The sequence below is a fragment of the Manis pentadactyla genome, chromosome 8 (assembly GCF_030020395.1).
Source record: "Manis pentadactyla isolate mManPen7 chromosome 8, mManPen7.hap1, whole genome shotgun sequence".
NCBI lineage: Eukaryota > Metazoa > Chordata > Mammalia > Pholidota > Manidae > Manis > Manis pentadactyla.
Window position 1 is genome coordinate 42,131,443 of NC_080026.1, and position 26,591 is coordinate 42,158,033.

General features: G+C 44.1%; 1 long non-coding RNA gene across 1 annotated transcript; it reads left to right on the top strand.

Annotated features, from left to right (window-relative positions):
* Positions 1 to 8,304: 8,304 nt before the first annotated feature.
* On the top strand, positions 8,305 to 25,263 carry LOC118913009 (uncharacterized). Its single transcript, XR_005025040.2, has 3 exons — positions 8,305 to 8,761; positions 8,903 to 8,966; positions 24,865 to 25,263. It is a non-coding gene; the product is annotated as an uncharacterized LOC118913009 (long non-coding RNA).
* Positions 25,264 to 26,591: the final 1,328 nt, after the last annotated feature.

Consider the following 26,591-nt stretch of genomic DNA (forward strand, 5'->3'; position numbering starts at 1 on the left):
AAAGACAGAAATCTCCCTAAATCTCTTTTGCAAAAATCATTCAAATCCTTCTTCATCTGTAAAATGAGAAACTTGGGCTCAGTCTGTGGAATGCCACTGGCATTTTGAATGGGCAATTTGTCATTACATGGGCCTGTCTTACATGTAGCATAGCCTGTACTGTCCACTAATTGCCTACAGCGTCCCCAGTCATTGCAGCAGCTCACTGTCGCATTTCTGAGTGTGTCCCCAAGGAGATCATATGCCCCCTGCTCCAGGTGACACTCCTGTGAGTTCCTCAGTCCTAATATTCCTCAGTGGCTTCCTGCAGCGCCCTCTCCAGAGTGTGCGGCGCCATGAGTCAGGTTTGCCTGCCTGGAAGTAGCCTGCGATAGTCTTGAGATGGTCTATGAGTGAGGCTTTGTTGCCAAGCAGACAGCCCCTAGCCCAGGTGTGGGCTTCCAGGATTGGCCTAACCAGCCACCTATCTTCCAAACCACTGGTGGAGGATATCAGACTGGATTCCAAGCCAAATCATTGCCTGGCATGTACTGGCCAAGGAGCCTTATGATTGGGAAAAAGTCAAGTGATTTGACCTCTACTTGATACTCTGTCCCCATTGGTTCTGAGTTGAAAGGGGTTATTTAAGTTTTGTGTCCTTTCTGCACAGAGTCTTATAGGCTGGCTGGCCTCTTTGATAAGGACTTGAAAGTGAAATTAGAAAAAATATTACTGAGTTTTAGATAGCGGGGCATGATCTGGTTGGTAAATCAACAGACTATTTCATAGCTATGCAAGTTTCTAATTGGGGCTAGATTCTGCTTTCAAAACTTTGTAAGGCCCATTACAGTTGTAAGATGACTACTTTAAACTATATTTGTTCTGATAGAAGTGTAGCCTGGTGTTTGGTAGCTCCAGCTGTGGAGTCTGGCTTGGGGTTAATCCTAGGCTGTCATTTGCAAGCAGTATGATGGTATGTGAGTTACTAAGCCTCTCACAGCCTCAGTTTCTCATGTGCAAATGGGAAAAATGGAACCTACCTGGCAGAGAGTGGATGTGAGGATCAACTGCAATAATGTCACAAAGCATCCAATAGGATGCCTGGCACATGGTAGGTTTGCCATTAACAATGCAAAAGACAGTAGCCTATTAAAAGGCAAGCATCTCAAGCTCACAGAATGGGCTTAATTAGAGCAAGATGGGCCAAAATTAACTCTGAAAAAAAATCTCAAATGTGTATGTTGTTTTATCTTAGGACAAAGAGTAAGAGACTGCCTGGAAATCCTGGAAATCTTCTGGAATATATGTTCTATTCTAGTAGAAATAGTTCTGCTATGGCTTAACCCAACAGACAGACAGATGTGGGGTTTGTGGTTTTCAAATCTCAGACCATATGTGATGGCTACATCTTCCTCGCCTTCCACTGCACAGCTGGTGGACATGGGTATATACCAGGAAGGTGTGCTGGGGTCTTGGCCAGCCACTAAGTGATCATGACTCCAGCATTTCCTGGTCAAGGATGTATTTGTGCAATTTTACCTGCATGGATGTGCACAGAGCTGACTTTTTAAAAGAATCAGAGCAGAGGCCCATCTTCCTTCCTAAGAGGGCCACACTTAAAAGAAGGAACTTACATACGCCCAAGAAAGTCCAGGAGATGCTGGATTCAGAGGTCTGCATACAAAGAGAGAACCTGGCAACAAAAATCAGCACTTCAAGGTATGAATGTTTGGGACATGATACATTAGCAAGGAGCAGGACTTGAGTGGGGCCCAAAAGACTAACCTCAGTATGACACAAGTAATCATAGAACTATGCCCCCTGGTGGTGCCAAGTACTCATGGCCTCTGTGAGGGCTACCTGGACATAGCAGGAGAGCTCAGTGTGATTTTTCTTAGGAATACTTAGTACAGAATTGTTGAATTTAATTCTGTGATTTTGGAATGTGTGATCAGCGAGAACAATTGAGAGACGATGCATGCTTTGAGGCTAAGGCATGGACATTAGCTCACCCACATGGGGCTTATGCAGATGTCATTGTTCACCAATGACACTGGGATTGGCACTGCTGGCAGGGCTGGAGTTTATGGCATTCCATTGTTGAGGGGCATCATTCACACCCAAGCTACACACTGGCATTCCAATTTGTGATATTTGAGGTGGAAAGGTGGATGGATGGGAGGACAGGTAGATGGAGGGGAAGTGGGTAGGAGGGACAAAGAAGGAAGGAAGAAATGGATAGATGATGTATAAATTTGAATCAAAGTGATCTGTGCATTTCTGGGTTTCATGATTGGGAATGGAATCTCAAGGCCAGGGAAGACCCAGAGAGCGACAAGGACCAAGGAAGAGTCATAAAAGAGCAAGGGGAAAATAACAAAACTCTTCCCTATAATCAAAATGAGCAGGGTGTGCTCAGAGTCACTGTTGAAAGATAAAATAAAGCCAACTTGGGCCATCACAAAGCTCTTGGATTATAGTCCAACAATCAAAATGCTTCAGGAAGGTAGTTTTAACATAAATTAAAAGGAACATTTATTTTCATTCTGTTAAATTATTATACGGAGCATGAGGTGGTTATGAATTGGAATTATTACTGGGACTAATGGATGGGATTTACATGGAGGCAGGTGTAGCAGGACATTTATCATTAAAAGACCATCCAGCAGTGAGTCAGACTTCCGGGTGACATCTGGAGCTCCTGGTTCTTGAAAATGAGCTGTGGTGAAAGGGGTTGCTTGCACCAGGCAGGGGGTCAATGGGCAGACCAAAGACCTCTCAAGTCTTCTTTTAATTCCTTGAATCAGAAAGGACTTCGGTAAATTCCTGTGTAGCAGATCCCATTACAAATTGTTAGTGGAGGCTGTAAGATGGTATAATACAAAGTTTCTATTACTTTAAAGGATGTAACCAGCATATATTGTGCTAAGACTTGTGCTGAAGTTTCTATTACTTTAAAGGATGCTAACTAGCATGTATTGTGCTAAGACTTATGCTGAAATTTATATTGTCCCATTTAACCCTCACATTTAGCCTGTGCAGTGGGTGTGATTAGCCTCATTCTTACAGATCATGAGACAGATGCTCAGAGAGGTTAAGTGGCTTATCTGAGGTGACACAGCTAATTAGCAGCACAGATGGATTTTTGGCTAACTTTTTTGAAGCCTAAATCCAAGCTCTTTGCCATGCCACATGCCTCGTAAAAGAAAAAGTGACCTTGTCTGGAATCTCCAGGTGCTGTTGTCCAGCCAGCATGGCTCTGGCCAGATGGCCTTGGGTCTGAAGTGGTGCCACCTGCTTTACCTGCCGTCATCATAAGGAATGCTCACCTTGGGGCAGGACAGTGTGGCGGCTAGGGAATCTGAGTAGAAGTAAGAATGCATTGCATGTTCTCTCATTTGCTCAACTACAAAATAGGTACAACTTTCTCCCAACTGCTCCTCAATAAATACATCATCAAAGAATTTTAATTGAGTAAGATTCTATTACTTATGATTTTTTGGTATAGTATTTTGACTTGGAAGTCAGGAAACAAATTTCTTACCCCAGGGCCATATTTTATTCCTTCTGAGACTCAGTTACTTTATTTTAAAAGGAAGGGAAAGAAGGAAAAGCTAAATCATCTCTAAAACCTTTCAAATTATATATATTTATTATATAATATGTAAATTATATATCTATATATGTATGTGTATATGTATGTATGTTGATATTTAAATTGACATCTGCTTATCTACACATATCAGCAACAGTGATATGATTATGCAATAATCAAAACCAGAAAACAGATTTTGGTTTTGCCTTTGGAGTATATTATTAGTGAGCCTGCTGCAGATTTATTTAAAATAATAACAAAATGAAATTTTATTCCCCAAAAGCACCCTAATTGTTTGGTGCAACTAAGTAGCCCAGGAGGACTGAAAAAATTTCACTTGGTTTGAAACAAAATCATCCACGAAGTAAGCAGATCACAGTCATGTGGATTCTGGTGTCAGGCAGGCTCAGGTCTGGGTCCTGACACTCACGTTCCCAGAATCTTAGGCAGGTTATTCAACTCTGAGCCTCAGTTTCCTCACTGTAAAATTGTTGAAATTTATGCATGTGCTGTGCTGGGACAGGCTGGCGCCCCACAAATGTTAGCTGTTATTGTCACGTGGGTCCTTGTGATCATTCACATCCTGCCCTCAAGGGCACAGTCAGTGTCTCTTCTCTTGGGCTGGCATGCTGTGCGGGAGTACAGAGAGGCAACTGCCAATCATTTGGGTGAGAGGCAAGATCATCTTGAATGTAGAAATGAAAGTCTCTGAAATGCAACCTCTGGAAAAGTCATTCCCCATTTGCTTTTAGCCATGCCACTGGGGGTTCAGGGTATTCCCCCTCCCTCTTTGAATGAACCCCTGGTCACCAGCATGGCCCATGTTCTGCAGTGGCAGGCACTATTCCAGCACTCCAGCCAGGAGGGGGTTAAAACCAACATTTGCAGATAAAGAGGTAAACATATTTACATTCCTCTCTTCACACTTTATGCATATGTCATGCAGTGAATAGTTTCAGAGGTCTGTTTGTACTATCTCTCCAGAATTTTTACAGTCTGGAGGACACAAAATCTCTATAAAGTGACTTATTGAAATAGAAGCAGATTGGTAAAACCGTTTTCCTCTTATGAACTGTGAAGAATGATCCTCTAAATGAAATCAGGAAGGAACTGGACAGAATCTTGTTTAATGGTCTGACAAAATGAATCACAATGATTCCAGACATCCATCACTGCTAAAAGGGAACCACAAATGATCTGTGAACCACTATATATTGATTACCCATGTAGTACAAGTGTCGGATTTAATGTTCACACACCATAGAGAGGCGGCAGGGACAGATGGTGCCTTAACTCTTCTTTGATAGATTTTAATGGTGAAATATTGATTTCTATCTGGCCAAGGCCTGCTGTTAGGGGCCAAAGTCATTTGTTGGGTATTGCCGGACACCCAGTTGGCCCAGCGTAATCAATCATTTTTGGCAAGGCAGGTGGAAATCCAGAGAGAAGCACCTTGGAACCCAAACTGGAGCATGAAGTGTCTGAGTCCAGCCACCTAGAGAAAGAGAGAGAGAGAGAGAGGACTCTTGGAGATGGTACCTGTAAAGAATTATTAATGATGAGACATGTTTACTGAGAAGAGCTGCAGCGAATCAGAGCTGACATGAAATAGTCTGCGAGCCTCGTGGAGAAAATGAGCCTCTTACTAAGAGGGACTATATTTTATTTAAACATCCTTCTCAGGCTGAGAACTCAGGTAATCTGTTGTGTTACAAGCCACTGGCTGTTCTTGCCATCCAGAGAGATAACACTGAGACGCTAATAGGAACACATCAATCACAATCAGGCTGCAATTTCAGTGGTGTCTCTCCTCCCAGCTCCTCTTTAAGCTCCTTAATAATGGTGATAACATAGTTCCGGGGCTGCTGAGAGGGGCACTCCCCTCTGGGGGTCATACTCATAAAGTGAGTAGCTTGCCAAGTCACCGCCCAAGGAAACAGATCCACACCGGGACCTCTGTGCACGGAGAGAGAGAGGAGCATGGACTGGGAGGGTTGAATCCAACAGAACAATTTTCTGTCATCTGTTGGACGCCTGGGTTCTGTGATGTCACTCCTACCTTCTTCCAAAGAAAGGGGTGTGAGTGTGTGCCGTGGTGTAATTATCAAGTAACAAAACTCATTTTCTCGGGCAGCTTATGAAAAGGTCTTGAAGGCATTCCCAAATGGGGCTCTCCTCCTGTCAGGAGTGATAGCAACCTCATGGAAATCAGTGCGTGGCTCCCCAGGAAAACTATGGGAGGTGGATGTGGGATGCTGGTGGCAGGGAGTCACCTCAGCCTCTGCAACTTTGTGTAAGTCTCTAACCTGTCCCCTGCAAGGTCAAGCATCTGTTTGCTGGTTTGCTGTCCTCATAGGCTGTAAGCTACATGATGGTGGCAGTTGTGTCAAATTATGTTATATCCTCAGTACTAACACACAATCTCGGGTCTAACAAGATGCACATTATGTGAATATGGCTGAGTATATAAACGCAGGTGTTTTTGTTGAAAAGAATTCAAGTCATATTGCTTTGTACTTTTATGTATCCACACAAATATTTGTGTTCTGTGTTTGTGTAAATGTACACATCTATGAAGGAATGCACTGACCTTATAAAGACCTATAACATATTTTATATGTATTTGTGTGATTTACTTTCTATGAGACATTATAGCACAATGGATGACAGCCTAGACCCTACAGCCAGATTGCTTGGATTCAAATCTTGGCTCCAACCACTTACTAGAGGATGACTTTGGACAAGTTTTGATTCAACCCTTTGTGCTTCAGTTACTTCATCTGTGAACTGGGGATAATCATTCTACCCGTGTTTCAAGGGCTGAATGAAGTAGTACACATAAAACATTTATAATAGTACCTTGCATACTATAAGCATAAATGTTTTGTATTATGTTTTAATTTTATGTTTAGCCATAGCATTATATTCAAAGTCTTTATGGAAATGAATACATATATACGCATGAAATACAGAAGCCTTTAAATGGTTAGCCTTAGGAATCCCAGCCAGTATTTGCCTCATTTTCAATGGCACAGCAAGCCTGAACTCAGAGCAGTAAGTTTAGTTTGGTGGTAGTTTGGTGGGGTGGCAGGTGTTTTGATTCGTTGTAAATTCATATACTTTCATACTGGGGTTTCAATGAGTCTCTGTTTGCTTGAGTGTGTTTATCTCCCAGAGAGGTCTCTAGCTGCACAAGTGTATATATTGGTGCACACATACAAAGGCGCTGCAGGGCAGGATGAGCCGAGCTTTGGGGACCGCCCCAGCTGTGCAACCTGCCCCAGATGTGAAAGCACAGCCGGCAGATTCCGCTTAGATTATCTTGCTTACCTAATGATTTTTGCTTCACCGCCTTGCTCGATTGTGTTCACCAGGACGGCAGGCTATTAAAATGTCAAGGCACATTGAATTGTTGTTATCCAGGAGAGAGACCTTTCCAATCAACTTGTGTTCTGGGGGTTGCATAAACTCCGAGAAGGCGATTGGAGAAAGGCTTTACGGCTTTTTTACATAGCTGGGGGTGAGGAGGGAGGTTGGGAGAGGGCACAGGAAGGGGGAAGAGAGGTGGGGAAGGAGCTGGATTCAGACAGCTGGAGTGTGCTAATTAAAATGCCATCTCCTCAAACAGGTATTGGTAGCTCCTCGCCTTTGCATTTATGGGTAAATGCAATAGGGCTTTGCTGAGTGATGCGTGGTTTAGACAAGGGAGGGGAAGGTGACTCACAGTGGGTGGGGGTGTAGGACAGAGAGGCTGCAGCGCTGACAATCAGGGGTGGGGTACAAGAAGCAATTTTATAAGGCAGCAAGCAGTACCACGGAGTTATATCCCTGGCAGGAAGGGCTAGAGAGAAAAACAAAGGTTTCCCTGACGCTGCGCCTGTCACAGCGCTGGGAGGGCCACGTTCTCTGCCCCATGGACGCCGTTGGGCGTGCCGGGGGTGACAGGACGGTTCCAGTGTTCCCCACGTGGCATCTCTGACCCGGCCCCTCCAGGGCCAGCCAGAGCAGTCTCAAGACATTCTTCTTTTATGCCATCAAGTCTCATTTGGCCAAGGATTTATTTTCCTTCGGGGAGAGAGAGGGAGAGCAGGGGCAAAGGACGTTCTCATAAAGTACCCAGAGATCAGAGACGCTGAACGGTCCAAGCAGAAACTCAAACTTCCCTGGATTGACTTTTCCCCCTGTGTTCACATCATCACAAATATTTAGCTTTCCATGGGCACGTCTGTTTCATTTTTGTTGCAAAGAGATGGCTTTGTTTTTGCTTGAGTACGGCTCTGCGAGGCGCTCCAGGTCCCTCCTCTCGCCACGCGCGCCACGGGCAAGCGGCGCCAGCTCGGGGACCGCGGCGCCACCCCTCACCCTCGCCTTTGTCAGTTTTATCGGAGCGAGTTTCAGCTGCGCGCGCGCACACTAACCTACTGCGCGCGCGCACGCACCCCCCTCTAACCCACAACAGACAGCCCCGCGCGCATGCGCCTACTCACCCTCCACCCGGTGCCTGGCCTCCGTCCTGTTAGGTCCCATTCGCCCTTCGTCCTGAACTTGATCTCCCTTCCTCCGCAGCCGAGCCCTCCCGAACTCACCACTTTATAGTTTCTGGGCCCTAGCTCAGCCCATTCTTACGGCCTGAACCAAATCCTGAATTCCTCTCCCGCTTCCCTTCCTCCCTGCTTCTCTCTCACTGCGCTGGACACCCGTGTAAGGTTCCCCGTGACTTCCCTGTCCTTGGGGCCTGCTTCCTGATGACTGCCAGGGCTCCGGGGCTTCTTTCTCAGGTTCGCCAGACCTGCGTGACCCATTTTTCTCATCGTTTGTCCAGAGACGACCGCTCCCCTCACAGCACACCTTTCGGAGAGCCTTACCTAATGCTCGCTCCTCCTCCCTTCCTGGGCCTTCAGCTCTCTCTTAGCTCTATCACTCTATTGAAAACGTTTGTTTGCCTCTCTTGAACCCTATAAAATTGGTAGTTCATTCATTTAGTCAACACGTATTTATTGAACATCTTCTCTGTTAAGTGTTAACCTATTGTTATGTTTGGGGAAATAATAGAAATAAAAAGCCAGAGCTCCTCCTCTCAGGGCAGATAAAAGATGCTTTCTGAGACAAAAACCATGTTATGTTTATATATGTGACCTGGAACACACAGATGCTCAATACATTTTCAAGAGATGGATGAAAGCAAGAGTAAGTCTCCTCATCCTCTTGAGCAACCTTACCAGTATTTTCTGTTTGATGTTTCATTATTCAAAACACAAGCTCATTATGACAAGCTGGATAGAAGATTTTTACCTTCTCAAATTCCTGTATATCTATTATCTCTCCTAGGCTCTGAAGCCACCCTGTAAGGTTGCTGTGGTCCCCTTCTAGTGCTCCATTTTTTTAAGGCTCAGTGAGTACAATGTCAAAAGTCAAATGATTCATTGGTGATGGAGCCTAGAACCAGATGTGACCCTGGATCTGCTCTCTAGTTTCCTATATGCCACATGTCTCCATCTCCTATGCCTGCCACGTCTCCCAACCAGAATCTTAGGAAAATGGTAATAGGGGAATGGGCTGATACCCAGTTTCCATTTAATATTCTTCTGGATTCTTCCTGGACCCTCTCTGGCAGAAGAGGTATTGCTTAAGAGGGAGATGCATTTAATAATAAGATATGATTTTCTTTCTTAGCTTCTCCTTAGTCCCTACCTTCATCCCCACTTATCTTACTGAAACATGGGAGGTCCAGCTCTATTTGAACTGGATTTTCTGACAATCTCCAGGAACGTAAGGCTGAGTGCTGTGCTCATCCACTGGGGCAGTTCATTTCCATGATTAGATTTGTTTATTAACATAACAGGGAAGCCCCTGTACCTGGTCTGAGAGGGACAGGCAGCTACCCAAACACTTGTGGACACTGTGGTGATGGCAGCTTTGGCTCTATGCCAGCGACCTTAACCTCACCCACTTTATGGCACTTGAGACCTTTGCTGTGTTGGTAAGGCCAGGGCTTCTGGGTCCCTGGGCTGCTTCCTTCAAGCAGCCACAGGAGGAAGGAGAAGAGAGCCATTGGAAGGACTGAGTCAGCAGCAGTAAACAGCTCTTCTCTCCTGTGGTGTGCTGCAGACCGGGTGGGCTCTGTTATCTATCAGCTGGGGCTTCCTGGGCTTCATCTCTCTGAATTCAAGTTCCTTATTTGTAAAATGGGATTAATAGAGACAAACTTATAATATCACCACAAGGATTCAATGAGACAATGTCTGAAAAGTGACTATTTCAATGTCTTGCAGAGTGCACCCAACCGCATGGCTCCCTCTACAGGCACACAAACAGATGTGCGCACGTGCGCGTGCGCGCGCGCGCGCGCGCGCACACACACACACACACACACACACACACACACACACGCTTCTTCATCCCATCATCCCAGCTGGACTCCCCTTCATTCTCTCACTTTCATTCACCCTTTGCTAATATTCCTTAAGTTCCCTTGCTCTGCCTCCTGCATTTCCTTTCCTCTTGCCCCACTTTTCTAATGCATCTTTTCACATGGCTAGAGGTCCTTATACTTCCATGAAGTTTCCTCCTTTGGGCCCTGCCCAGTGGCAATGAGTTGTATGATCTGGGGCCAGTTTCTTACATCTTTGGGCAAATACTCCTCCCTCTCTTCAGGAGTACCTTTCTAGCCATGGTGTCCTGTTCTGGTGTCTCTCTAGTATTATTCACCTACATGTCTGTCCCCACATCAGACTCAAGGCTCTCTGAGTCAGGGACTGTGACATAGTGAGCTAGCAAATAGGGGAGGCTTGAGAGGATTGGTGGAAGGAAGGACAGGAGAGAGGGAGGGAAGAAGGAAGGACTTCAAAGTTAGTCTTATGAATGCCTAAAGATGCACATGGCCATCACTGGCTCCTGCACACCTTTATGCAACTCCAAAAGAAGTGCTTCCCTCCTCCAGCCAGGCGGCTGGCTTGCTGAATGGGGCATGGGCTGGGTTTAGACCTTTGTCTCCTTGGTACCTCAGCAGGGCACACTGTACAACAAGTGAGTTCTGTAAAGGAGCTGAGGATGCGCCATGGGCTGCCTGGGCACTGGTCTGGCTCATAGCCACTGAAGTGGTCCAGGCTTCTCCTGTTAAAGAAGAAGGCTTCTCCTTGGCCTGTTGTATGGTCATGCAAACACACACACACACATGCACACAGCGGGCTGCAGTATAGCTCCTTCCAGTGTGACAGCACTGCCTGCATCCCACAGACATGTGATGATGTGACTATGGCTGCACTTTCATGGCAGTGAAAGGAAAGGGTGCCTCCACCCCTCACATACTCTGATGTCCACCCTTGCTAGATGACCTTTCTAACTTTATTATATAGAGAATGTCAATCACATGGGTAGCTTCATTTATCAAGTGCCTACTTAATGGTGGTTAATACTAGTTAAAAAACATACCTACTTAAAACACTGTAAAATGTTTTTGCTCCCCACAAATCCCCATGGAGTAGGCAAGAATCTCCCCATTTCACAGATATGGAAAAGAAGGCTCTGGGAAGTAAGAGCTGGTGGAAGACACTTTTCAGCATTCTGTAGTCTCCTCTCCCTGGGGATGGGGCCCAAGCTCTGGGGTCTCTGGTCTTAAGATTCTCTTTAGTGTCTGCCAGATATCCTGGAAGGACCTAGCAGTTAGGTGGGAAAGGACCTCTCTGAGTTGGGGGCAGATATGGTTTGACCAACTGGTTGGGTTACAGCTTTGTTTTGCCAGAGCCTGGCCCATATCAAAACCACATGGATACTCCTCTACTGGAAAAGCACGCCAAAGAACAAAAAAAGAGATAGAAACTTTGAACTCCCAGGAGGCTGTGCACATTTGGAGGCACTTGGGCTAATATAGCTTGTAGGAATATGAAACACTTTTGTCTCTGTTTGGAAGCAGAAAAAGGTCATATTTTCATCTCTTCAAGTTTCCAGTAATAAAATGAAAATTTTTTCTTTTAATCTCCTTCCCTTTCCATATGTCTCAGTGCTCTCAAGTTACTAATTTTTCCATTATTTCTTGAAATTTCAAGTCTCTCTCCTCTGTTGAGGACTGATGTTTGCCACAGCCTCAGGCTGAGTATACTGACAAGTGACTTTTGAGATAACTTTAAACAAATCTGTTAGGAATGCAGCATTGAAGGGACTTGGGGGGGGTGTTGAGGGGTGGTGAGCATACTCCACAAATCTACACAGAAACCACAAGACAGACCTGAGTTCAAAAAACTGTCCTGCCGCTTATGCAGTGATTTCCCAATCTTTCTCAGCCTGTTTTTGCTTCTGTAAAACAGCAACTCTAAGTGCATTACAGAGACACAATGAATGAAGTGACCTGTGTGAAGGCATGGGACAAGATCTAGCTCATATTGGGCTCTCTATAGATGTTTACCACTTTCCCTCACAGCCATTCTCCCTACCTTCATTCCCACTATAGACTGCTCCTATGCAACACCTGTTTTTTTTTTAGCTCCATGCAGCTGTTATGGGCTCTATACCTATTTATTGAATTCTCATTTAAGTTGGTTTTTCTCATACTCCCCACTACTAGTGGGGTTCTGTCAAGGATAAATCTGCTCTGCATTTCTTCTATTAAATCTTGGGTGTTGTCTTGGTCTTTCAGCTGGCAGCTCACAGAGAATGGAGACTCTGACCCACTTCCTTTCTATCTCATGCCATATGGCCACTTGACACACTTGTCTTTGAACAACATAGGACCACTATAAACATTTGGTGGAGGTAGTTTTGCTTAGTGGTCATGAGCAGTGAAAGAAGCTGCTGATGCTAAGTGCATACCCATTGATAAATCCCTCTGTCCATCTGAGCCTCAGTATTCCCATTGGTACAATGGGGACAATGGAGAGCATCTACCAGGGTTAGTTTAGGGATTACATATGATCACACATTTAAGGAGTAAGCCCTATGTCTGGTATAGAGCAAGCCTTTAATAATTATTTGTGGTTATTTTTATTCTTTCTTTTTCCTTACACGCTCTTTTTTTTTTTTATTAAGGTATCATTGATATACAATCTTACGCTCAGGTTTCATGTGAGCAACATTGTGGTTACTACATTCCCCCCTATTATCAAGTCCCCACCACATACCCCATTACAGTCACTGTCCATCAGCATAGTAAGATGCTACAGAGTCACTATTTGTATAGCAACACTTTCTCTGTGTTATACTTCCTCCCCCATGCCCCCCATATTATATATGCTAATCATAATACCCCTTAATCCCCTTATCCCTCCCTTCCCACCGACCTCCCCCAACCCCTTTCCCTTTGGTAACCACTACTCCATTCGTGGGTTCTGTGAGTCTACTGCTGTTTTGTTCCATCAGTTTTTGCTTTGCCAATATATTCCAAAGATGAGTGAAATCATTTGGTATTCGTCTTTCTCCACTTGGCTTATTTCACTGAGCATAATACCCTCTAGCTCCATCCATGTTGTTGCAAATGGTAGGATTTGTTTTCTTCTTATGACTGAATAATAGTCCATTGTATATATATACCACATCTTCTTTATCCATTCATCAACTGATGGACACTTAGGTTGCTTCCATGTCTTCACTATTGTAAATAGTGCTGCGATAAACAGAGGGGTGCATATGTCTTTTTGAATCTGTGATCTTGTTTTCTTAGGGTAAATTCCTAGGAGTGGAATTCATTGGTCAAATGGTATTTCTATTTTTAGTTTTTTGAGGAACCTCCATATTGCTTTCCACAATGGTTGAACTAATTTACATTCCCACCAGCCATGTAGGAGAATTCCCCTCTCTCCATATCCTCATCAGCATTTGTTGTTGTTTGGTCTTTTGAATGTTGGCCATCTCAACTGGTGTGAGATGATACCTCATTGTGGTTTTAATTTGCATTTCACTGATGATTAGCGATGTGAAGCATCCTTTCATGTGCCTGTTGGCCATCTGAATTTCTTGTTTGGAGAAGTGTCTTGTTCAGATCCTCTGCCCATTTTTTAATCAGGTTGTTTGCTTTTTGGGTGTTGAGGCATGTGAACTCTTTATATATTTTGGATGTCAACCCCCTTATCAGATACATCATTTATGAATATTTTCTCCCATACTGTAGGATGCCTTTTTCTTCTATTGATGGTGTCCTTTGCTGTACAGAAGATTTTTAATTTGATGTAGTACCATTTGTTCATTTTTGCTTTTGTTGCCCTTGCTCAAGGAGATATGTTCATGAAAAAGTTGCTCATATTTATATTCAAGAGAGTTTTGCCTATGTTTTCTTCTAAGAGTTTTGTGGTTTCATGACTTACATTCAGGTCTTTGATCCATTTCATGTTTACTTTTGTGTATGGAGTTAGACAGTAATCCAGTTTCATTCTCTTACATGTAGCTGTCCAGTTTTGCCAACACCAGTCGTTGAAGAGGCTGTCATTTCCCCATTGTATGTCCATGGCTCCTTTAGCATATATTAATTGGCCATATATGTGTGGGTTTATATGTGGACTCTCTATTCTATTGCATTGATCTATGGGTCTGTTCTTGTGCCAGTACCAATTGTCTTGATTACTGTGGCTTTATAGTAGAACTTGAAGTTGGGGAGCATAATCACCCCCACTTTATTCTTCCTTCTCAGGATTGCTTTGACTATTCAGGGTCTTTGGTGGTTCCATATGAATTTTAGAACTATTTGTTCTAGTTCGTTGGAGAATGCTGTCAGTATTTTGATAAGGAGTACACTGAATCTTTAGATTGCTTTAGGCAGGATGGCCATTTTGACAATATTAATTCTTCCTAGCCAAGAGCATGGGATGTATTTCCATTTATTAGTGTCCTCTTTAATTTCTCTCAAGAGTGTCCTGTAGTTTTCAGGGTATAGGTCTTCCACTTCTTTAGTTAGGTTTATTCCTAGGTATTTTGTTTTTTTTGATGCAATTGTGAATGGAGTTGTTTCTCTTTCTGCTAGTTCATCAGTAGTATATAGGAATGCAACATATTTCTGTGTATTAATTGGTTAGTTTTATTCTTAATGTTGTTAATCTATCTATCTATCTATCTATTTATCATGTCAAGTACTCCTAGTGATTTCCATTATTATCTCTTAAGAAACCATTCTCCACAAACAATGGCTCCAAGACTGAATAAGAGTTGTACTGTAGCCACTTCAAGGAGCATTATCTCCTATGTAGGTTATGGACTAAATGCATTTAATTTGCTCACTCCATCCTTAATGCCAGTCATTTAAACATTTAAAATTTTTACTTGCACTTTGCAAAGCAAATGCTGCAGTCAAATATATTAATATAAGCAAACATTTAATTAGCCTTCAAAAGTTAGTTTATACACATAGCAATGATTCATTTTCTTAAAAACAAACTGTTCCTTCTAGAAATTCTATTAACTGTTTTCCTTCTTTGTGTCAATGAATGCTTCAAGGAAGTTCTCATCAGTTCATTCCATAAATATTTGTTGGGTCATAGAGGATATGGAGATAAGCAAGACATCAGTGGTCCTTGTCCGAGAGAAGTCTCAGTCTGGTGGAGAGACCAGCCTGGATCAATACACCTGTGCTCTGGTAGAAGGATACCAGGAATGTTATGGAGGCAGAGGGAAGGTAGAAAAGGAAAAGGAACATCAGGAAAGGCTCTGTTGTTCTACAGTTTCACAAAGGAGGAAGAAACACGGTGTGCATGTTGGGAGAAGTAGTTAGATGGGGCAAGTGAAGGAAAGGGAGGCAGAGAGAGTCTGAGTTCTAAGCTGGTTGCCGTGAGTCAGGCAAGAAGTGTGGAGAGGATCTCAAGAGTTGCAAGTGGGAAAGTGCTGTGATTGGTTTTGTGTCCTGGATTACTGGGAGGATGGAGGATGGATTGGGGAGTGGGGGAAGGAGTGCTGCTGAAGCAAGGAGAAAGTTAGAGCCTTGTTCTCAAAATATGGTCCTGGGGCTAGCAGCATCTGCGTCACTTGAGAGCTTGTGAGAAATACAGACTGATTCCACTCTGGGCCACCTGAATCAGAATCAGCATTTACCAAGGTCCCTGAGTGATTTGTATCCACACTGTGTTGGAAGGCTCCTGAAAAACTCAGGACTGAATTATCATGGGACACTGCCATTGGAGACCGAAGGGGAAGACTGTTAATCCTGTCAAGTTTTTGGTTCCACTGAAAAGTGGAAAGATTTAGCAGGGAGTAATTGAAGAATTTTTTGGCAAGTTCTCTCTAGGAGCTGTCATGTAAATGTGCATCTTGTGCCATCAGATATGTAAATTAGCTCCCCATAGTTTATTAAGAACTCCTAAAATGTACTCAAAGAGAATGTGAAAGATGAATTACTTATGCAGGGCTGTACTCAGAGTGGGTGCTGGGTAAATATCATTTGAGTAGATAATTTAAAATGAGCTGGGTCTTCCATAGCTTGTTCTAATAGCCTTATGATTATATAATATACTCGGGAGTAGGGGGCAGGAGCCATGGATTGAAAAACGGTATTTGACCAGTGAATGTCTGGCAAAGCCTGGGGAGTGACCTCTCTTTTAGAAGTTCTCTATTCATTCTGATATTCGTGAATATCTCATTTAGATCTCATGCCAGGCACTGAGAATACAGAGACAAACTAGACAGAAGTGTAAACATATATTACAAATGGAAAGTGTTTGAATAGCCATGTCCATGGATGTGATGTGTACAGCAAGGATGGAGGGCTCGGCACCTGGCCAAGCTTTGGCAGGCAGACTCCAGACTCCAAACCCTTCCTCCTGGGGTAGCTTGGGCAAGTGTTGTAACCTCTTTGTACCTCAGCTTCCGCATTGCAAATGAGGAATATAACACTTCTCAGGGTGGCTGTCAGAAGAGATGAGTATGTGTGTGACATGCTCAGTAAGGAAGACCATCATCACCACCATCATTGCTGCTGTTATATTATCCTTAACTTTGTCTTCATTCTTGTGAGAGATACAGAAGAAATGCAAAATGCATTCTCACCTCTCAAGAAATCTCCTAGCTAGTTGGAGAAAAATACTCACCCATGGGTGATGGATCACCAACATCAGAAGCTAACTACAGGCCCAGGCCTGTCTGTGGGGTGGACTGTCAGTGTTGAGGGGTTCTGCAGAGGGTGCCCTTCATGGGTTGGCAAACCCAGGAAAACCTCAGTAGAGATGCTATTAGGCAGGAATGTGAGTTGGAGAGCAGAAGTGTCCGATAGTCACACCAGTTTGTCTGCTGTCTTAGTCAACTTGGGCTGCTATCACAAATACCATTGACCGGGGGGCTTAAACAACAAGCATGTATGTCTCACAGTTCTGGAGGCTGGGAAGTCCAAGATCAAGGTGGTAGTTGACTGGGTCCTGGTGAACCTCTCTTGGAGGTGACTGCCTTTTGCTATGTCCTCACATGGTGGAGAGAGAGATCATGTCTCTTGTGTCTGATCTTGTAAGGGCACTAATCCCATTCATGAGGGCTCTACTCTTACGACCTAATCACCACCTAAAGTCCCCACCTCTAACTACCACCACATTGAGGATCATGTGTCAAAGAGGAGCTGTGGGGAGGTACAAACAACTCAGCTGTGGCACCTGTTCTGTAAGGCTTTGCTCTTTCTGTTATGCCCACCTCTGCTCCTCATCCAGCAAGTTCACCTTCATTGATTGCACAGGCCTCCTCTCCTGAGCTCCTTTCTTAACCCTAGGCCCAGCTAGCTCCTATCCTGCCTTCTCCCAGAACCTCCTCCACTGGCCAAAGTCTGGAGTTGTTTCTGGATAATGAGGAGGTTAACCAGTGGGAGTAGCTGATGTGGGCAAGGAAAAGAGCAGAAAGCTCCAGGCTGGAAGGATAGCAGCTGGGCAGAGCTGTGTCCACTGCCTTTCTAGACTGTCATTCCAATTCCTCCTCCTGTGTGGTGGTTTAGCTTCTACACTCTTGTTTCCTTTTTTAATCCCTAACCCCTGATGGTGGTGCCCTTTCTCAAGTACTTGGTGTCTTCTTGCTCCCTGGCCTACATCTAAATCTTTCTTGAGAAAGAAGACACTACCAAATTTTTACCCATAATGCAAACAGAAGTCACAGGATTCTCACTCTGGTCTCTGAGTAGGGACTGAAAATCTTTTTCCCTGTGGAAGTAGCTGGGATGAGGAGGCAGGCATAGGAGTGGAGGCAATATCTATCCATGTAGCTAAAATCCTCTCTGGAGAGAACTCTTCCATACCCAGCTCTGGGCACCAACCCTGTGACTGCTTATCCAGAGATCTATTTCCTTTCCAAGTGAATCAGAAATCATCCTTTTGCAGCCACTATTTGCCATCCCAGCCATGAAGAATTTTAAAGGGGCAAAGGATGAGGTCTGTGACCCGAAGTGGTGTTCATGAGATTGATGGCTGAGCGGACATGAGCAATACAAGTAACTGAAATAGAGGGATGCATGTGCCCCCGCATGCAGAAGACATGCTTCAGACAGGCCTGTGGAGTCAAAGGACTGAAGGCAGTGAGTCCTGGTGGGGGAACCTGAGTAGACTGTCTGGAAGAGGTGGCAGAGGGACAGATCATAGCTGGAAGAAAAGAATGGTCGGGAGTGGTCTGACAAGGGGGATATTAAGTAATGAAGCTAGAGCTAAGAGTCTCCGTAGGCAGCCAAGTTTGGGAATGGGAAGAGTCCTGAGTCTACACCAAGGAGAACTAATGATGAAGCTACTTTGTTGCCCAGATGAATTTCCTTTGCCCTCTGGATCTCACTGCTTTCCCCACGAGTCCTGCCAATGCAAGCCTTTGGTAGCTAATAGAGAGACTTGGTACAAGTTAGAAAAATATGCTCCATCTGGGCTTACCTGGCGCTGCAGGCACACAGTCTGGCCAGCTGGTGGTGCCGCTCTGTGACTTGGACAGGCCGTGGCCAGGACTCGGTCCCCCCGGAACTGGTACATTTTAGATTCCTTTGGTGCCTTCAGCAGTGCATCTTCATGCATGACAGCCTTGTCTACACCTCCTGAGCTCCACCTTATGGACTTTATGGACAAGTCAACTCCTTTCACAACTCCACAACCTTGACGTGCCGTTCCTTCTACCGGGAGCTCCTGTCTCCCTCTGTGAATTCCAACTCATCCCTCCAGACTCAGTCCAAGTGTCCTGCCATCGGTGACACATTCTCATTGCGGCAGAGGGCTGATCTGTCCCTTGAGTTCCTGCATGCACCACAGGGCCTGCACTGCTCATCCACCCACAAATTCCAGACCAGTCCTGGCCACCCAGCAGGGGCTCGACAACATCTGTTGAGTGAGTGGTTGAATTGAACAATGTTCTTCAACACATCTTCCCATGTCTTCTCTTGCTCTATTTTCTGTCACCAGGATGGTGAGTAGGGTAAGTACCATTAGCTTTACTGGGCAAAAAAGAGACTGATAGTCAAGTGGCCTGCTGGAGGTCCCAATCTGTCTTTGCTGTATTAGCTCCTGCAGGAACCCTGCCAACCCTTATTCATGATATGCTCAATCAAATAAGATTACTTCCTGCTTCTTGGAGAGGCTTGGTGCTGTCCTGCCCCTCTGCCTTTATCATGCTGTACCCCTCCTTGATTGCCTTCCCCATATCTCACTTAATTAAAAACCAACCCCAATTCAAAGCCAGCTCAAATGCTAGCTTCTCCATGAGGATATTGATATTGGGCCCAGGCAGAAGTTTTCAAGGCACCTGTTCAGTACTTGTACTGCATTTTCCCTAGAATCAGTAAGACGTAGGCTCATGTCTTACCTTTTCTGAGAGTTGGAAATGCTGAATTCTGGGCCTTGTTATTGTGTCTTTTGGAGTGCCAAGGACAGTGCCATCTACATAATAAAATGCACAACACGTACTTGCTGCAGTGGTGATCGCTTGCATAAGCTGTTATACTCCCTTATTATTGCAGGTAAGTATTTATTTACTGCCCACCTTGTTCCAGAAAGGGTTAAGGTGACTTATCTCATTTTGAAGTAATTAAATCAGCACTCTCAAATTATTTCATCCAAGACCCATATTAACAAATACTTTTTGCAATACTGTGTGTGTGTATATATATATATATATATACATATATATATACATATATATATGTATATATATATACTTTTCCAAAACAGCATTAACTTTTCCAAAACAGCATCTCCCTTGACGACATACAGCACACTCTCATATTTCCTATTCTATTCCATTTTGCTTTTTAAAATGCTGGTTGTGGCCTATTACATTGATTTTGGAACCCACCAGTGGGTCACCAGCCCACAGTTTGAAAAAACACTAACTGAAACCACCAAGAGACAGGATTCTGAGAAAGCATTGGCCAGTGGGCTGACCTGAATTCTGTCCTTGAATAGGTATGGGAGATGGCCGAGGAAGCCAGGGTCAGTGGGGACCTGGAGTGAACCTGGTCAGTGGACCTGGAGTTAGACTGGCTGTCCCCCCATGGCCATGAGCAGTGATGTGGGCAAATGCCCTGGCATATTTCCACCTCCCATTTTGTTTCCTGTCTGGCACCCAGAATCCTCCTGCTACCCATGGGTGCCCCTCTGATGACCAACAATGGTGAAGCCCTTCCTTTCTACCTCTCCATGTCTGTGTCACTCCTTCCAGGATGCCAGCACTATTGTACTTATTTGTCACCCAGGACTGTGAGGAGGGGAAGGATGTGTTTTGTGTACTTGTGGAGTGCCTGGCCTACAGGTACTCAGTGAACACAGGCTGAATAAATGAGTGAGCAAATAAATAAATGGGTGACAAACTATAGCTTCAGAGTCTTGCTTAGTGAGGAGTTTCAGGGATTACCAACTAAAATGCTCACAGTGGGTGGGCAAGTAACATTACTGCATGAAGCGGCTCAGTGTCTGTATGTACTACTTTCCTGTGGCTGTTGTAACACACCACCACAAACTTAATGCCTTAAACAGCAGAAATTTATTCTCTTACAGTTCTGGAGGCTGAATGTCTGGACTGAGTATTCAGGGCTCAAATCAAGGTGTCAGCAGGTGGGTTCTCCTTGGGGCTCCAGGGTAAAATCACTCCTTCTCCCAACCTCTGGTGGCTGCTGGTGTTTCTTGGCTTGTGGCCACATCCCTCCAATCTCTGGTTCTGTGTCCACACGGCCTCCCACTCACTCTCTGTGTCAGGTCTCCTTGTGATTCAGTTAGGGTCCACTCGGATCATCCACTCGGATGATCTGCCCATTTCAATATCCTTAATCATATCATCAAAGTCCTTTATGCCATATAAGGCAATATCCCCCGGTTCTGGGGTTAGGACCAGGATACCTTTGGGATCACTCTTCAGTCTACAATACCATGGCTGGGCAGAGTCAGAGGGAGGGTTGGGGCCAAGAGAAGCCCGAGATTCTTCTGGTCCGGTCTTCTTATTGTAGACACAAGAAGGTGGAGATGGCAGAGAGCAACCAGCTGCCCGTGGCCATCTGCTGCTTAGGAGCAAGGCAGGCAGCTCGTTCCAGGGCTCTGCCATTTTCACGGCAGCTACTTCTCTGAGGAATCCTGTGGCTCCGATGTATTTTTTTTTCTTGCAATGTATCCTCTGCCATGGTATCTAAAATGCCAGACAAAGATTTAGCACTTGTATTTTTCCACCCTAAAAGTCAGACATGATGTCAGTTATTTCAGGACTTTTGGAGTTGAACTAATACGTGAAAAGCTGGTATTACTTTCCACAGAGATGGTGCATCCTTAAGTCTTGAGGATTTTTAAAGCCCCTGTGAGCTGCCAGGAGCACCTTAAAATAAATGTAGGTACTCTTCTCTCTTAATCCCATTAATTATTCATGTCTTACTTTCCATTCAAACTACTCATATCCCAAGTACTCTATACATTTTTTTCCTGGTTGTAATCATGCACTTCAATAAATCCAAAGAAGGTTACAGCCCTTATGTTCCGAGGGCCCAAATCCCCTCAGTTCTGCATAGGGAGGATTAGGAGGTTTAACCTTTTCCTTCTAAGTTGAACCAGTCTCAGAAAAGAAATACAAGAACTAATTTAGGAAAAAGCACCAGAGAAGGTGTGATTGGCCAGTCCCATGGGACACCTAGCCCGCTGTGTCCCTGAATATTTGTGAGGGGAAAGTCCCTTAATAGTCTCTAAACAGGTCCAGTTATCCTAATCTACTGTAAGAAACTCACACAGAACTTAGCCACTTTCTTTAAGGGAGAGAGGAGAGAAGCAGATAGGACTCTTTGTACAAATACACATCTATATACACACACACATTATATAGATGTGTATATGTATATGTACGTGTGTGTGTTCCTATAAGACCCTTTTAGAATAATGCATTCTGTAACTTTACTCTGATCACCTCTGTGTAAAGTGGAATTTAATGGTATTAGTTTTCTGATACTCAAAGCAGAGTGTTGTAAATGGAGAGTCCTTTAAAAATATTCTGGATGTGGGGAACCATCCATGTTTCCTTTGTGATTCTTATTCTTAGGCCCATCAGTTGGCAAAGGCAGATGAAACCTGGATGTACCTCCTAGCAAATGTCTGAATGGGAAAGGGAACATCCTTACCAAGAGCTCTGGGTTTTAAACAGGTGCCCAGACATCCCACTGATGTGTCTCCCAAAGGAAGACCTAAAAGGTTTGAGCTACATCCTCACGGAGATCAGGGCAGTCATGGTCTGAAGGGTGGGATTATTACTTTGTGCATCTCGTGCAGCCCTGATCATGTTGAACATTTAGGGTGAATGTTTGTGCTCTTAGTTTTTCTCTCCTAACATCTTGTGAGCTGCACGTCTGCCTTCCATCTGTTTCTCCCTCTGAGGACTTGGCACCAAGCTCTCCACAAATACTTGTTGTATGCATGCTTTAGTTGAAATTGTCCTGTTTTGAGGTTTTTATGTTTTGTCTTTTATAGGAGCCAAACTCTGGGGGCTTTCTATAGCAGAAAATGTTAAATAAGTATCCACAGGAGACAGCAGGGTGGCAGATGAACGTAAGTGAGGCAGGTGATGAAAGGAAGCAGGGAGCATTGGCTTCTGGGCCCAGAGCATGCTCACTCGTCCGTGCCAGCCTACTCAGCTCCAGCCACCGAGGACACTTGTGAACATTGGTTCAGTATTTGTAGTTCATTCCATTTTTCAGAACAGAAGCTGGAATATACCAATGTTAATGTGAAACTCTCTGCCTAGATTAGATGCAGAGGCCACCACCTTGAGAACTTGCCTGTCTAGAGCGACTCTCTGACGAATCAAATGATCAATTCTGTGCAAGTTGTAGTCTAGAGCAATGGGCAGTTTGACTTCTCTCTCTCTTTCTCTCTCTCTTCCTGTCTCTACCTTTGTCTCTCTCCCTGTCCTTCAAAAATACTTAATTTTGTTCTGGGAATGTTACATTGTTAAATAATTTCCTTCTGTTTTGCAACATTCATGAGTTGCTCTGGAATTACTTACTTTCTTATGAAACAATCATTTGGGAGACTAAACTGAAATAAAATTAGAAATAGCTTGCATTACTTTGCAATTAACTATGTCAAATTTACCAAATGCTAATCACTTGCTAAGTGGATGGCAGATTCTACACAGGATTCAAAGATGAGGAAAAGCATTGTTCCCACACTCCAGGACTTGTCCTGCCCTCAGACTCGGGGGAGAGGTCCCTGCCCTGGCTCTGTGTCTAGGCCAGCACTGCTTAGGCTTCATATGCACACAGATGTCCCAGGTAACCTCTTGAACATGCTGATTCCAATTCAGGAGGTCTGGAATGAGGGTGGGAGTCTGCATTTCTGATACCCCAGAATGCATGGGTGCTGCTGGGTCAGACTATGTTCCGTGTAGCCAGGCTTAGAGACCCTGCTCTGGTCTTCTTCCAACTGTACCCCTCCACACAGGCTGAGGAGTCTTGGCAGAGTCAAAGGGCAGTGCCCATGTGGATGCCTTGTCCCCATCTTCTCGGCTGGCTCCCCAGATGCTCACCCTTGGGCCTGAGTGTTAGCTGAGGTGTTTAGGGGGCGCAGAAGGAGACTGACGTGAGGTCTGAGATGTCTTCATGCATGGACACAAGGTCTAGCAAACCCTCCAGGTGATTCTTCTACACAGTCAGGTTGAGAAACACTGCTCTAGCTGAAGCAGGACCAGAGATAAATGAAAGTTGCTTAGAAATCTCCCAAAATAATATGAGATCAGTAACCCAGGGACCATGTCATTCCTCCCCCCTTGGCTACCGTGCAAGGAAACCTCCTCTCTCTTTCCCTCCTGGCTCTACCACTAGCTTTTGACTTTGGACAAGACAGTTCCCCTCCTAAGCTTTTAAGATTTTAGCCACAAAGTAAAAGCTGAGCTATGAATCATTGAAGAATTTCCAGTTCTCATTTCAGGGTTTAGATCTTCTAGGTCTAGAAGGCAGTGATTCTGAAAAGAAATCTCCCTTAAAATCCCAGAAATATTTCCAGTTTCATTTATCCATGTTCAAGTCTCATTGACTGGTTTTATAAATCTTTCTTCTTTAAAATGTGAGATGAGGGACAAAGGACATTTACTTTAAAGCAGCAGATCTTAAATGACCCAGGGATCTTGTTAAAAATGCAGATTCTGATTCAGTAAGTCTGGTATAGATCCTGAGATTCTGAACTTCTAATAAGCTCCCAGGTTTTTGCCTATGCTGCTCATCTGGAGAGCACACTTCAGTAGCAAGTTTCTGTAATGACAATAAATTCAATCACATGCTCCCCTCTGAAGACCTGGCATCAGTCTGAAAGAGAAATCGTGTTTTATAGAGGTAGGGAATACTAGGAGAATAATTTATAGCAGGGTACACAAAAGGATGCCATTTGGTAGGTAATGTACTCAGTGAACTGTAACTAGTCATAAAGTGGAGTGAATGTGCCCCATTAAAAGGGGGTGGGCACTACTCAGCTCTGGACTAATGGTGCCATAGAGCAATATGGCCCAATAGTGCCAGATTTTCCAGTTTTTTTAAGAGAGTCCAGAAACTGAGTTCTATGAAATGTTTTGATTTTCAAATGTTGTCAATTAGTTTACATTAAACTAAGTGACCAATTAAAAACCAACTATTTGACACCATGTAAGCCAAACAAATCATGTGTGAAGACCAAATGGCCTGCAAGAAGAGAAAGGAAGAAGAGAAAGAAAGAAGAGGAAGGGAAAAGAAGTCTTTCCTGGGCTCTGGCTTGGGGAGGAGAAGAAGGAGAGGGTGCCAGACAATCAAAGCCTGCTTGAGTCTAATCAGTGCAGAAGAAGGAGACACAAAGGCTAGTGGTTAAAAAGAAAGGGGTGGAGGAACTCAGAAGACCAGCTTGACTATTTGCAAAGCTGTGCCTACTTATTCTCTCTCTTCCTTTTAGGGCTGATACAGGAATCCTCCCTGTGGAACTTAGGTGGGAAAAATTAAAAGGGAGGGGCTCATGGCTGAATCTGAATCATGAGTCATATGCTTTCACTTGTATATAGGAAGGGGCCCTGGACCTTCTCTTCCCTCTAATGGCACTGCTGTCCAGTGGGGGATGTTTCTGCATCCACCTGTTGAGCTTACTGTGTCTTCACTGGGGGAGGCTCCATGGACACAGATTGTCCAAGACCATGTGGGTGAGCTTTTGGATGGGAAGATTCCAGAGGATATCCCCAAAGGAGAGGTGAACAAAATAAGCTGGAAAGACATCTGGCTCAAAGTCTCATTTTGTGGCATCTCACATCTCATTGAAGGCACAGACTAAAACCAATCTTGTGAAGTCAAGTTGCAGTGTCCTCTTGGTTATTGAGAAGATATGTGAACACATGTGACAAATGCTTTGTAAACTGTAAGGTGATGCAAATATGTCACTGATTGTTGGAAGGCAGCAGGAAGCCAGTTAAGCCTAAGTTAGCACCCTATCTCTTACCAACTTTGTAAATACAGTCAACTGAGTTAACCTTTCTGAACTTGTCTCTTCACTTGTAGAACAGGGACAGGTAAAGCCTACCTCAGAGGTTAGGAGGAAGTGAGGTAGCACAGATAAAGCACCCAGTGCTTTGTTGACTTAATTAATAGTAACTAATATTATAATTTTATTATTCCTAATACATTCAAATGCCTCAAAATTCCTATTTATATCTTCAAATTCTTTATATATTGATTTAAACAATTGCCATCCCCCAAATCAGAAAAGACTGATAAATAGAAAGAAAATATCAGTGATGCTTCCTATATCTGGAGGTTAATCACTGATACCAACTCTAGACACTCTTCTAGATTTTTGTATACATAGTCTACTTGTAAAAATATAATGTTTTGCAACTTACTTTTAAATTAACTCAATAACATATTATGAGGAAATTTCTATTAATAATTGCATTTTCACATCATTTAAAGGGACCTCAGGGCTCTTCTACTTCTGGGAAGAGGAGTAAGTAAACTTTTCCCTGTTCTTTCCCCTAAGTACAACTAAAAACCCTGTACATTATATATAAAACAATGTAAGCAGACTCTAAGAGGAGAAAAGAAAAAGATAGATTGTATAAAGACCTTCGGGATCTGAAGAAGGACTTTGAGATGAGCTCCCTGCATTTTCTTTTCCTCATATATCGCAGTATTGGAACCAGAGAGGCTGGCAGCTTGGAAACACCCATGGGTACAGACCTAAAAAAAACATGAAAAGCCTGTTGTCTCTGGCCAAAGGATCAGGAAAGAAGCAGCCTAGAAAGGTAGAAAACTGTTAGACAATAACGACTCTACTCAAGCCAAAAACCACAGAAAATACTGTGTTCCTGCTCCCACCCATGCCTGCAAAGGCCAAGTGGCCCTTGATCCCCACCCTCACGAGGCTGTAATGAGGCAGTGCCAACACACACCCACACTGGAGTGGTGTCAAGGCAGGCCAAGCAGGGAGCCAGGACTTCCTTCTCTATAGCTGGAAACAAAACAGCCTCACCAGATGACCTGCTTTAAAAGAACAGCCCGAGCAAGTGCCCCAAACACAGGAGGGATGATGACAGAAGGAACACTGGAGCACCAGTAAGGAGACAGAATAAGATGAGCAGAAACATGGGTGTGAATTCAACAGGCTTTCCATCCCTTGACTTTTCTAAATTATGT